At 42.5% G+C, this 13,084-nt stretch overlaps 1 pseudogene; it reads left to right on the top strand.

Moving 5' to 3' along the window:
• Nucleotides 1-10,907, top strand: part of LOC102824736 — a 57,854-nt pseudogene extending 46,947 nt beyond the window's left edge.
• Nucleotides 10,908-13,084: the final 2,177 nt, after the last annotated feature.

Genomic DNA, 13,084 nt, shown 5'->3' on the forward strand with positions numbered 1-13,084 from the left:
ATGAGTCGGTTCCGACTCGATGGCACCTGACAACAACAACAACAATCTCTGAAATTCCCTGTGTAGGATGTGATGCTGTTTATGATCTTCCTTATTGGTCCAAGACATTCCCATGGCTTTCCCTACATCGATAACTCTTAGTTACCCTAGAGGACAAGGTATGGATATGGAATTTCTGCCACCTATTAGGTAGTGATGCCCCTTCTAATTATATACTCATAGAGTGAAGAAATGAACACTTTGTGGGTCTTACCCCAAGAAGACCCACTATAAGTCCCACTTATCCAGGACTCCATTTATTAGCCAAGTCCCCACTCTAACTGGAAACTTGTAATGATACTTTGGGTCTCCATGTATCAATATTCACCTAGACTAACAGTCCTTAAAGCATCTGGTTAGTCCCCTTCCCCCAATGTATGATTATCCAAATCATTGTCCATAGAGCTATTTGATGGTCAACCTCCTTCAGTCTTTCACTGTTTTTTTTTCCAGCGACTCTATAGCTCCCATAATAGTCACCTGATTCCATAGTTCTTATCCTTACTATTGTCTCAAAACCTCTCAAACGTCTGAGACATCATGTCTGCCAGTGTGTTCCTTCCCACCGACAATTCATCTTGGTTCAGTGCTGGTGGAAGTTGTAAGAATTGCACTGCTTGTAAACCTATTATGGACAGGTATCCTACCTTATAAGCCACCATATTCCCAGTGCCTCACACAGGACCTAGAAAATATTAGGTGCTGGCTAGTAGGTACAGAATAACTTCAACTGAGTGTCTAGTGAGGCACCAGTGTCACTGTGATGAACAACACTGATGTTACCTCTGTCCCTCACAAAGCTTACACTTTCATAAGGGACACAGACCTTCATATAAGTAATCACCATGAACATGAGAAGTATTATGAAGACACATTAAAGAAACAGTGAGAACATAGAATAGGAAGCCCTCAACTAGCCTTGGAGGGCAGCACAGATTTTCCCTTCAGGTGCTGATTCGAGGAAGGTGCGATTTTGCAGGTGAGGTAGAAGCCAACTAGGCAATAAATCCAAGGTTCTTTCCAGCTCTTCTGCTCTGAGAATTACTTGATTCTAAAACTATGACGAGAAGTTAGCATTGGGAGGAGTACAAGACTTAATGGGAATTGAGGTCAATAGTGCTATTTCTACATCATCCTGATCTAGCCTGGTGTGACACTTCAGGATAACATGTTGGACAACAATGTCAGTTTGAGTTGCAATATCAGTGGTTCAAACCCACTAGCTGCTGCTTGGAAACCCTATACAGGATCACCATGGGTCAGAACCAACTTGATGGCACTTAATGACAACACCACCAATAGGTAGATACACAGGCTGAATGGGTATGGGAGGGAGAGTGGATGCATACACAGAAACATATAAAAGTGTGACCAGGTATTTATATATGGGTATTTACCTTTGCTACAAACATATTCATGACTGTGGTGAAGCATCCAGGGGATGAGACTATAGGAAGTTCTTAGACATTACCTATCACCTTGAGTGAATAAGTGGCTGAGCCTGGCAGTTCAGGACCATGGTTTCAGGACTCCAAGCTCAAATGGCATTAGCATAGTACACAAAGACAATGGTCCACATCTTACTTTTGTAAGTAGTGACTTAGGGTTTCCAAGGAGCGGCTGGTGAATTTGAACAAATGACCATGTGGTTCAAACAGACCTTGAGGTCTGGTGCTTATCCTACAGCACCATACCACGACTCCAAAAACTTCTTAGTATTGGTTTGTTGTTGTTAAGTGCTGTCGAGTCAATACTGACCCATGGTGACCCTGTATAGGGTTTCCAAGGAACAGCTGGTGAGCTTGAACCACTGATCTTTGCAGTTCAAATGACTTTGCAGTCTGATGCATTAGCCCACAGTGCCACACCAGGACTCCTAGTATTGGTTAGTTTTTTGTTTTGTTTTTTCCTAAAAGAACATAAAATCTGAATGAATTTGCCAAAATTTCCATTCTAATGCAACTTTTAATTGTTTAAACTGTTTTATTTGAATTATGTGATAGTTTACATGGGAGAACATTAGCTTTACATTCATCCTATCAATATATTGCCATGGTTACAATCCCCTCCATGCATCATCAACCAACCAAAGGGTACACCCCGCAAGTCTGTCCCCTGGTTGTCAGCACACAGTCCCACTCCCTCTCTGGGTCTAGCGTTCCCAACTGCTCCATCTCTTCACATCATCGACTCTGCCTCCATCTCTGGCGTCACTGTTTCTCTGGGTAGGGTCCTGCATTTCGCTCTTTTCCCTTGATGGTCCTGTACTGCAAAGTCAACCACTCCCCTCCTTTTGCTACAAAATGTCTACCTTTACATTTCCAACCCTCACAGTCAGTCCTGATAGTAATTATTCACTATTGTACCACAGGAGTGGTATCCACATCTCCTTTCTCTAATGCAACTTTTGAGGAGCATATTATTTGCATAAAGCAAGGCAAACCTGGCTACCAACAGCCTCATGGACAGGACAAGACAGATGATCTTGACAACATGTACAAGTTGAAGGACACCCCACATAGAATGGGTAGACTATGTGATAAAACTGCTAACAGCACCATTTAATTTCCACCAATAATAAGCTCACTTTCTTTAAAAAATATTTCAAAGATGTTCAATGTGCTGAAAAATTTGATGGATTATTTTAAACTATTATAATAATTAATTGTTTTATGAATTAAAAAACTCATATTCAAATGAAAATGAAGGAAATAAGCCCATTGCTCTCCCCTATTTTTTTTTCTTTCTCACTTGCAGTAATGGATATGCTGGCACATATAAGGTTAAGTCAAAAAAATATTGGTCCTAAGCAACAATAAACTTATACGTAATAAGTTAATACATGTTCAGTTTATTCCAAACAAAACATACTTGAACATGCCTCTGCTATCCGTGGATGGATGCAGACAAGTTCTCTCAGTAATGCACTTGGTTTAGTCTCCTTAGTCAGATCTGAAAAAGGCCCTTGTCTCTTTCAACGTCTGTAGGACCAGCTTCCCTTTAAGATCCATGTGTGTCTCACTATCAATCTTCTACTGGGTATAGGAAGTTCTCAGCACAGGAACTTTGGTCTGAAGGATGTGCTCTGCTCTTGGTTCTTCTTTCTTGGTGGTACTGAGGTCCCTACGACTCTATCTGTTCCTCTCTCTCTCTCTTTTTAAAGTTTTTATTATCAATTGAGTGATAGTTTATACAGTAGAACATCACTTTTGCACTCATCCTTTCGTGTTTTGTTTGATTGCAATGATTACAATCTCCTCCGTGCATCATCATTCAACAGCATTTGCTTTTATTCCCTCTGTCTTTGTTTTCTTTTTAATGTAGTTGTTGCTGTTTGATGTACACAAAAACACTCAGGAATAGATAGTCATATAAACAACCAAAGGGCACATTCTGCAGGCCTGCCTCCTGCACACAGCCTTTCTTTTTCCATGAGTCTAGGGTCCTCAGCTACCCTATCTCTCCATGTCCTCATCTCTGCCACCAGAAACTGGTGTCACTGTTTCTCTGGATAGGATACCATGTTCTGCTCATGCTCTTTTCTCTTGATGGTCCTAAGGTCCTCTGTTTCTGGAATGTAACATTAACTACTCCCCCCTTTATGTTACAAAATTTCTACCTTTATAGTTGTGACAATCACAATTAGTCATGATAACGATTACTCACTATTGAATATTAAGAATCTTATCCTCATCTCCTTTCACCAGACCTGTCTAGACAAGATGAAAACTATTCAGTGGGGATTCTACTTTCCCCCAACCCACTCTGAAACTAAACTCTCTGTTGAAAACTTGTAAGCCAGTCACTTCGAGTCTTTATAGCTCCCCCATTTCCCCTGGCCATTTTAGGTAGCCAGTGTCTAAGTTGCCCATCCGTATCAACCCTGCGTACAGAAGGGCTAGGTCTGATCCTTCATGTGAAGATTCCTTCTGTTTCTGGGTTGCTAATCTCACGGTCATCAGTTCAAAACTACCAGCTGTTCTGTGTGAGAAAGATGAGGCTTTCTGCTCCCATAAAGATTTACAGCCTTGGAAATCCTATACAGGGTCACTATGAGTTGGAACTGACTCCATGGCATGTAACAACAACAACAGCATTGGGCTGCTAGCCTCAAGGTCAGCAATGTGAAACTACCAGCTGTTCCATGGGAGAAAGATGAGGCTTTCTGCTCCCATAAAGATTTACAGCCTAGGAAACCCTGTACAGGATCACTATGAGTCGGAACCGCCTCCATGGCACACCACCACCACTATATCCATAAGTATAAGTCAAGTTCATTAAATTGTAGCAATTTACATTTGTTTCCTTTATCAAATAGATCTGTTCTGGGAAAGGTTTCCTTATGATGTGGTCTTGCTTGGATGTCACAAGTATGGTCATTTTGGAACCAGAGAGGAGCTAAGCCAAGAACCAAGCCCATGCACTGAGTATGGCTGAGAGGAAAGATGGAAAACCCCTGCAGTCTCGTTGATGTCTGGAGCTGTCAAGTGAGTCCTCTGGAACTGTGCTCCTTGGGACTTCCTATGATGTAGGATAATAAATGTCCTTATTTACCAAGTCAGTAGAAGTCACATGTGTTCTTGACCCTGCAGCCAAAGGCTTCCTAACTGGGCACAGGGGGCTGGATTCATAGAGCAGAAGGAATTCCATGTCCTAAGTTATTTTTAAAATGGTGAAATTGCATTGGGATTTATTTCCCATAATTTCCATATAAAAAGTAGGAAGTAAAATGAAGTGTCTCTTTTCTCACTTTGATCTTCAGAGCAGATAGGAGGGTCTTGAGTTAGGGGTCAGACAGACCTAACTATTCCTTTCTAACTGTGAGACTTGATCTAAAAATCTGAGCATCTGGATTCTTAATTGGAAAGGTGAGAATAATTACAGCCTCTCCTTCCTCAATGGCTGTGAAGATTAAATGTGATGTAGGATGAAAACTGTCTGGCACTCTATGAGCATCCTGACTCTCCCATTTTAATTTGTCTCAGGACTTCATTGGCCCAGGAAAATGAGTGATGAACAGTGATGGTTAAGAAATGGAATTTGGTAAGAATGGGAGTTCAGGGCTCAGTGTGATGAGTCAAAAATCATATTCAATCGCACATGACAGGTACCCTAAGGCACCTATACATGTCCCAAGGGACCAAATCAATGCCAGTTACCCTCCAAGTCATTACAGTTCCGGGTGTGTCAGAGTAGAATATAGTCCATAGGGTTTTCAATGGCTGATTAAAAAAAAAAAAAGATCATCAGGCGTTTTGTCATAAAGTGCCAGATAGTTTTCATCTGGGTGGACTTGAACCTCTGATCTTTTCGTTAGTGGCCACTTAACTATTTGTACCACTCTGGGACTCCCAAATCAAACCAAACCTGTTGCCAGCTAGTCAATTCCATTGACTCAGTTCTAACTCCCTCTGTACAGAGTAGAGCTTCATTGATAGGGTTTTCAATGATGCTGATGTTTTGGTAGTACACTGCCAGAGCATTCTTTCTAAGGCACCTCTGGCTAGTAGACAAATGCTTAACCAGGGTCTCCAAACATACTCTTCTGTAATTAAAGTTATATGTAGTTTCCTGGGGCTCTCCTGGCATTACAATTTTGGCAGTTCAAATCCACCAGCCTCTCCTTAGGAGAAAAATGGGGCTTTCTGTGCCTGGAAAGATTTGCAACCTTGGAAACCCTATGCAGGGTTGCTATGAGTCAGAACTGACTCCAGGGCAGTGGAGTTTTGGATAGACGGTACTGCTGAGGAGAAGAGAGCAAACCTACTCCTGATATCCCTGCTTCATCTTTGAACTGCTCATGGGAGAGGAGTCTGCTTTTTGCAACCTTCACTTAGTACAGTTTCAGCTAAACATTTGGCCTCCACCCACCTTTGCAATCGGTTCAGAGGCAGCAAATCCCCCACAGCTCCTGGGGCTCTCTGCTCAGTGGGCTATAAAACACTTGCTCCCCGCAAGCCCCGGCCATCAGTAATAATGAGACGTCTTTGAAACTGCCACAATGAAACCCTAAACCCGGCACAGATCTGCATGTTGGGCCAAGCACTTGGGAAAGGTTGGCCAAGGTTCGCAAACACTGGACTGGGTTTGGAGGGAGCTCCCGCAGCTGGGCCTGTTTCAGCAGACGCTGGGCCGGGTGGTATGTGAGCGGGCTGATTTACTGGGCTTGGGCAGGAAAGCAGCAAAGGCTAGGGCTGCAATAGTTTTTACTTTGAGGTTTTTGGGAAAGTGATTGAAGCCTGAATTTCACCTTCTGGAGGGAATTCTGGCCTCTCTCCCCAACCTATTCCCATAAGGCTCATATATTTCTCTTTCCCCCTGCCCTAACCTTCCAAGATGCAGAGAGCTAGGAAGGGGAGCTACCATGAGCAGACTGGCTTTTCAATAACTTGAGCCTGGAAACCTCAGAAGGGGATGGGTTGCTGATTCCTTTCTTCTTCTTCTTTTAAAAATACTACCTTTAAAATGATGTCTCAGGATTGCAAAGATCAGCGCTCCCAAAGGTATAATTAGGTTTTTCTTTCTGATTTTGAACAAAATGTGACAAATACATCTGGCTGCCGTTGTTAGTTGGGCAACGGGAGACTGTGACCTGATTACCTGTTAACCTCTGGGTCCAAGCAGTGAGGCTCAGGATAAAGAACTTAGGAGGCTTCCATAAGGAAATTCCCCAGAAGGAGCCCAAGCAGAGCCCCTTTACACTACACCCCACGTTATTTTGGTTTTGACACCATTTAAAAGATAATAATTTCATCAATGTGAGTCTGCATCCTAGAAGGACGCTAACCACTGATTCAAACCAAGAGACTGAAAAAGGGTTAGTGAAGAGACTAGTTTCAGAGACATTATTCGTGGTCCCTCAGAAATAAGTGTTACCCAGGATAAGCAAAACACTGCTTAAGAAGAAGAATAAAGTTGGAAGCCAAACCTCTCACTCCCTGATTTCAAAATTTACTACATGGCTATAGTGGTCAAAGCAGCCTGGTACTGGTACAATGAAAGATTCATAGATCAATGGAACAGAATCAAGAACCCATAAATTAACCCATCCACATACAGCCAACTGATCTTTGACAAAGGGCCAAAGTACATTGAATGCGGAGGCGATAGTCTCTTCAACAGATGGTGCTGGCAGAACTGGAAATCGATATGCAAAAGATTGAAACAAGATCTTTATCTCACACCATATATAAAAACCAACTCAGCATGGATTAAAGACCTCAGTGTGAATCCCAGATTTATAAAGGTCATCAATGAAAAATAGGGGAAAATTTAAGGACTATAATACAGGGCACACATAGACTACCAAACATTGCAAGAATTACGCAGACAAAATAGATTATTGGGACATACTAAAAATTAGAAACTTATGTGCATCAAAAGAGTTCACCAAAAGAGTAAAAAGGGAGCCCACAGAATGGGAAAAAATCTTTTGCAATGACATAACAGACAAGGGACTAGTTTCTAAAACCTAGGAAACTACAAAACCTTTACAAGAAAAAGACAAATAACCCAATTTAAAAAAATGGGCACAGGACATGAACAGACACTTCACCAAGGAAGAGATTTAGGCAGCTAACAAACATATGAAGAAATGTTCATCATCATTAGCCATTAGAGAGATGCAAATCAAAACAATAATGAAGTATCATCTCACACCAGCAAATATAGCAAAGTTAAAAAAAAGCAGAGGACAATAAATGCTGGTAAGAATGTGAAGAGACTGGGACCCTCCTACAATGTTGGTGGGAATGCAAACTGGTCCATCCACTCTGAAAAACAGTATGGCACTTCCTCAGAAGGTTGGAAATAGAAATACCTTGTTGTTGTTGTTGTTGTTAAGTGAAATACCTTATGATCCGGCAATTCCTCTACTTGGTATATATCCACAAGAAATAAGAGCCAGAACACGAGTAGATATTTGCACACCAATGTTCATAGCAGCACTATTTACAACAGCAAAAAGATGGAGACAGCCTAAGTGCCCATCAATGGAAGAATGGATAAACACACTGTGGTACATACACACAATGGAATATTATGCTACTTTGAAGAATAATAAGGAAGCAGCAAGCCACTGCATAACATGGATGAATCTTGAAGACATTATGCTGAGTGAAATTAGTCAGTCATAAAAGGAGAAATACTGAATAGGACCATTATTGTAAAAGCTTAAGAAAAGATACCCATACTAAAAGAAAAAAAAAAATTCTTTGTTGGTTACTAAGGATGGGAGGGAGGGGATGGCAGAGCACAGAATAGGGGACAGACACATCATTGTTCAGGTGTTGGTGGGAAGGGCAATATACAAGAAGGGGGAGGGTGATGGAAGAACAAGGTACATAGGGGAACACTTAAGCAGGTTAGTATGGGCTAAATGGGACAGAGGTAAATAGTGATGTATGCTCAACCTTGGAACAACAGAGCTCTGTAGTACAGGGATTGAGGCATAGTCTGAATGGGTAAAAGAGGGGAAATAATGTTAACATGTTTGACTGGTTTCCCTTGCCTACTATTGTACAATAGACACTTGAGTGGCATAGAAAGGAATATTGGGAAACATGATTACTGAAAGCTTGTAAACCCGTCTTCCGCCTATAACTGGTTGGAATACCTAAAAGGGGTTCTAGAACTTGTCCAGTGAAATAGGCTTCTTGCAGAGGCTTTGTAGTGTATAGGACCTTAGGTGGAACCCTGAGCCCCATACAGAACCTTCTAAGGTGGGACATTCCCACTTGAAAGGACAAGCAGACCAGACTGGAAGAGCTAGAGGAATAGAAAATATTTCCTGAAAGAAAGACCAGCAGGAAAAATCCAAAACAAAAATGTCAATCTGATTGGTTGCTATAAGAACAAGCAAGTTGTTTGCTGGGGAGCCATCAAGGCAAGCAATCAAGTCCCTTCAGGACAAACCCCTTTCCAAGACTGAAACTTAAAAGGAACACATGAGCAGGCATGTAAGCTCGATGGTGACCAAGTTGGTCTACTAGTGAGTGGAAGTGGGGGAAAGGCAGCAATAAAGATATGGGCTGAGTTTGACCACATTCCATAGACCCCTGTTGACCTAGAGATGATAGAGAGAAGAGGAAGGACTGGTTGGTCTGAAATATGGTGAGTTGGTCTGGATCCATGGACAAGGACATAGCCACGGAGGGCTGGAGCTGAGAGTGAAGCATCCAGCTGATCTCAAGTGAGGGGAGACACACAAGAATGCCCAAACTTAGAGATAGTACCCATTTGACCTAGCTTCAATGACTGGATGATCAGAACTCAACTAGAAGAAGATTAAAAAAAAAAAAAAAATTTTTTTTGATAAAGGGAACAAGTGTAAATTGCTACAATTTGATGAACTTGACCTATACTTTTGTAGTAGCTCAAAATACCAACAGAGAGGGAAGGCATTTTCACATCAAGGATCAAACCTATCCCCACTGTATACAGGATTGATAGGACAGGCAACTTAGACACTGGCTACCTAAAATGGGAGGTGTGTGTGTGTGTGTGTGTGTGTGTGTGTGTGTAAAGGCATGAAGTGACTGGCTTACAAGTTTTCAAGAGGGAGTTTAGTTTAAAAGTGTGAGGGGGAAGATAGAATCCCCACTGAATAGTTTTCATCTTGTCTAGATGGGTCTGGTGAAAGGAGATGGAGGTAAGATTCTTATGATTTAATAGTGAGCAATTGCTTTCATGACTAACTGTGATTGTCACAACTGTAAAGGTACAAGTTTTATAACATAAAGGAGGGAGTAGCTAATCTTCCATTCTAGAAACAAAGGACCCTATGACCATCGAGAGAAACGAGCATGAGTGAAACATGGGATCCTATGCAGAGAAGCAGCAACACCAGAGATGGAGGCAGAGAAGAGGACATGGTGAGAAAGAGCAGCTGAGGACTCATGGAAAGAGAAAGGCTGTGAGCTGGTGGCCAGGAGGCAGGCTTGCATACTGTGCCATTGATTGTTTAAATGATTATATATTCCTGAGTGTTTTTGTGTACATCTAAAAAAAAAAAAAAAAAAAAAAAACCCAGAGGGAATAGAAGCAAATACTGTTGAAGGATGATGCATGGAGGAGATTGTAATCATTGCAATGAAACGAAATACAACAGAATGAGTGTAAAACTTATGCTCTCCCCTATAAACTATCACTTAATTCACAATAAAACCTTAAAAAAAAAAAAAAAAGTGTTGAGCTCTTTTCCTCTGGCCCCCACAAAGACCCTGGTGTCACCACGGGCTGCTGTCCTGTCCAGTGTTACTGATATCACAGGAGCAAGCCCCACGCCAAGTCCTGCTTCTGTAGAGGTTTCCCCCTGATGACAAAATTGGAAGAAGGCAAAAGTAGATGAGTTCCCACACTGTGGCCACATGGCATCAGATGAATTCGAGCCGCTCTCCTCAGAAGCCCTGGAGGCTGCCCATATTTGTGCCAACAAGTACATGGTGAAAAGTTGTGGCAAAGATGGCTTTTACATCCAAGTGTGGCTGCATCTGTTCCATGTCATCCACATCAACAAGATGTTGTCCTGTGCTGGGGCTGACAGGCTCCAGACGGGGATAGAGGGGCCTTTGGAAAGCCCCAGGGTACTGTGGCTAGGGTCCACATTGGCCAAGTCATCATGTCCATCCACACCAAGCTTCAAAACAAGGAACATGTAATAGGCCCTACTCAGGGCCAAGTTCAAGTTTCCTGGGTGCCGGAAGATTCACATCTCCAAGAAATAGGGCTTCATCAAGTTCAATGCTGATGAGTTTGAAGACTTGGTGGCTGAGAAGCACCTCATCCCAGAGGGCTGTGGAGTCAAATACATCCCCAGTTGTGGCTCCTGGGACAAGTGGTGGGCCCTACATTTATTAAGACCTTGGTAGCACAGCTTCACCTGTGCCCTCCAAAAATTCAACTTCCTGTCTCAAAAAAAACTATGTTGAAATCCTAACTCCCTATATCTGTTCAGAACTAGGCTTTTCTTTGTTATGTTGGGGTGTGTCCTAAACCTAATCGCTTCAGAGTTATCGAAAAGGAGCAGATTGGACACAGATGTAAGCTCACGGGGGGTGGGGGTGGGGTGGGAGGAGGGCTCAGGAAAACTGATGCCATGTGAGAATCATCAAGGAATCAAACAATCACTGAATTTCTGCACCCCTGACTCTAAAATAACCAATAAATGAGAAAATGCCAGCTCTGGACCCCCAGGTCACTTACTTCAGAAGAGACCCTGGCTGAGTTCATGATGTAATGGAGTTTGTTAATAGTCCATGCTCACCTTGTTTGTATGTTCATGTGATACATTTGTATGATTTCTAAACTGTAAGAAAGGATCCTAGGGATGCAGGGACTTTGGAAATGGTTTGAGAGTGGTGATTTTAAGAGTTTGAAACCAGAGCTGATGGGGGAAAGATGAAAAAAATGCTGCAATTATTAAATTGGAGAGAAAATGGCTGAGGGGATATGGGAGACATCCTTGGAGACAAAAAGATTATTAAAGAGAAAATGGCAACCAACCGATGCGTCTTCAGAAAAGATGGAACAAATGGGAAACTGAGAGGATAGCACTAGGGACTGCTGTTCTGCCTGAAGGATCATTTCCCAGCAGAAATGGTTATGAGCATGAGAACCGGCCGTGAAACCCTTCACTGGTTCACAAAGACACGGGATTTGCATGATGGTCTCTTGAAGACCTGCCCTATCAGATCATATGTGAATAGGGAAGGAGCTGGTGTCAGGCCCATGGGGAGGAGTTAAAAAGCAGAACTGGGCTTTATCCTGGCTGAGACATTACAAAATCGGGTGATGTCATGTGGTCTCGGTGTGTTCCAGTCTCCTCATCTGATAAGGAAAGGTTTTGGTTTATGCCCCCAAGTGTTCTGGGAAAAGCCCTGAGGCTCACCTGAAGTTTCCAGACCCGTGGACATGTGGTGAACACCTTGCCAGCCGGTACAACTTCTGAAATGCTGAGTTCCACTTTGAAGATGAAGAGTCTTTGATGACTGGTCAGTTGAAAATTCATCGTACCTGCCTATAGAAATTGCATATGGCTCTAGACATATTTTTGACTCACCTGGTTTACTTTACAGTGTTTTCTACCTCAGAATGAGCAAAGAAGTATGTCTTTGGTGAGGATGACCTGCTAGCTATTATCATTGAGAGCCTTCTATAGACCAGGTGCTTGACTTCTGTTGTGGGATGACTCTTTCTTCCTTTTCCCATTTTCTCTCCTGGGTCTGTTACACACACCAGCTGGAAGAATAGAAGAGGGTGGGCGTTCTTTCAGCCAAGCCCTGGTGGAGAAGTTGTGCTGTGGATCTGGGTGGGTGAGAGCCCACTTTTCTGCTTTCTGTGAAAGCAGTCATGTGGAAGACCTCTTGCCTTCTCCTGTCCTCCAGGGCTCTACTTGCCCACAGCAACCGGAGGAAACTAGGCTAAGGCATCCAGATAATCAAGAAACAAAGAGGAGGAATTCTGGGAAAGGGAGAGAAGACAGGAAGACAGAGAGAAGTGTAGAGGAGTTGGAGTCTATAAAGCAGATGTTCTTCTGCTAACTTCAAGCCTGTGGCTTTGTGGGCTCTCTGAGGGCTGAGAAGAACCTCAAAAAATGACAAGGCTGGGGAAGCTGAAGGCAGTAGGTCTGAGTGGAGAAATTCCTTCAAATGCTTACTCCCTTTGTGTTGTCTGTAGTAGCTGGAATGTACTATTTGAACCTACATGATATATATTTTAAAGCATTCTTCTAGACCAGGCATCAGCGAACCTTTTCTGTAAAGAATTGGTCAGATAGTAAATAGTAGGTTTTGAGGGTCTCTTACAATGACCTAACTCTGTTGTGGTAGTGCAAGCACCCATAGACAACACATCAACAAGGAACATGGCTGGGTTCCAATAATGCTTAATTTACAAAATCAGGCAAATGGCTGGATTTTGCTTGCAGGTCCTAATGCCTGACTTCATTCTAAGTCAAACCAAAAAACCAAACATCTGACTGTTATGACCATTCCAACTCATAGTGACCTTTTAGGACAGACTAGAATTGTCCCATTAAGTTCCAAGG

The sequence above is a fragment of the Chrysochloris asiatica genome, unplaced genomic scaffold (assembly GCF_000296735.1).
Source record: "Chrysochloris asiatica unplaced genomic scaffold, ChrAsi1.0 scaffold00065, whole genome shotgun sequence".
NCBI classification, from domain to species: Eukaryota; Metazoa; Chordata; class Mammalia; order Afrosoricida; family Chrysochloridae; genus Chrysochloris; species Chrysochloris asiatica.